Source organism: Cupressus sempervirens, chromosome 3 (genome assembly GCF_028749045.1).
Source record: "Cupressus sempervirens isolate cs-2001-9-10 chromosome 3, ASM2874904v1, whole genome shotgun sequence".
NCBI classification, from domain to species: domain Eukaryota; kingdom Viridiplantae; phylum Streptophyta; class Pinopsida; order Cupressales; family Cupressaceae; genus Cupressus; species Cupressus sempervirens.
Window position 1 is genome coordinate 756,375,795 of NC_143120.1, and position 325 is coordinate 756,376,119.

General features: G+C 34.8%; 1 protein-coding gene across 1 annotated transcript in view; it reads left to right on the forward strand.

Moving 5' to 3' along the window:
- LOC149569019 (ethylene-responsive transcription factor ERF011-like) overlaps positions 1 to 325 on the forward strand; it is a 1,305-nt gene extending 980 nt beyond the window's left edge. The window contains exon 2 of the mRNA XM_089817679.1: positions 1 to 325. This exon is cut by the window's left edge and continues 217 nt beyond it. The gene's annotated coding sequence lies outside the window, so the exon portion shown is untranslated.

Sequence of the window (325 nt, forward strand, 5' to 3'; positions counted from 1 at the left end):
AACGGGACCAGAACTAGATGGAATATGTGTCTACCTACTTATGTTATCCTTGTGCTCGTTGTTTACATTGAAGTTAGTGGTTTTTGAGTACTGAAGTTAACTCGCTGGCATAGATCATGGTAAGTGCTTAGAGTTTTCTTTTGTTTTTTTAAAATTATTTTAGATTCACGGAACGTTATCCTTTGGAATCACTCCTAGAAAGTTTTAAATATTGTTACTAGCACTTGCATTTAAAGGGGTGCAACGGATGTACTGGTACGTGTTCGATTTAAAAGCATTAGAAAAATGAAGTGAAGTTACCTAGCAATATACATCCTTCTCTTAT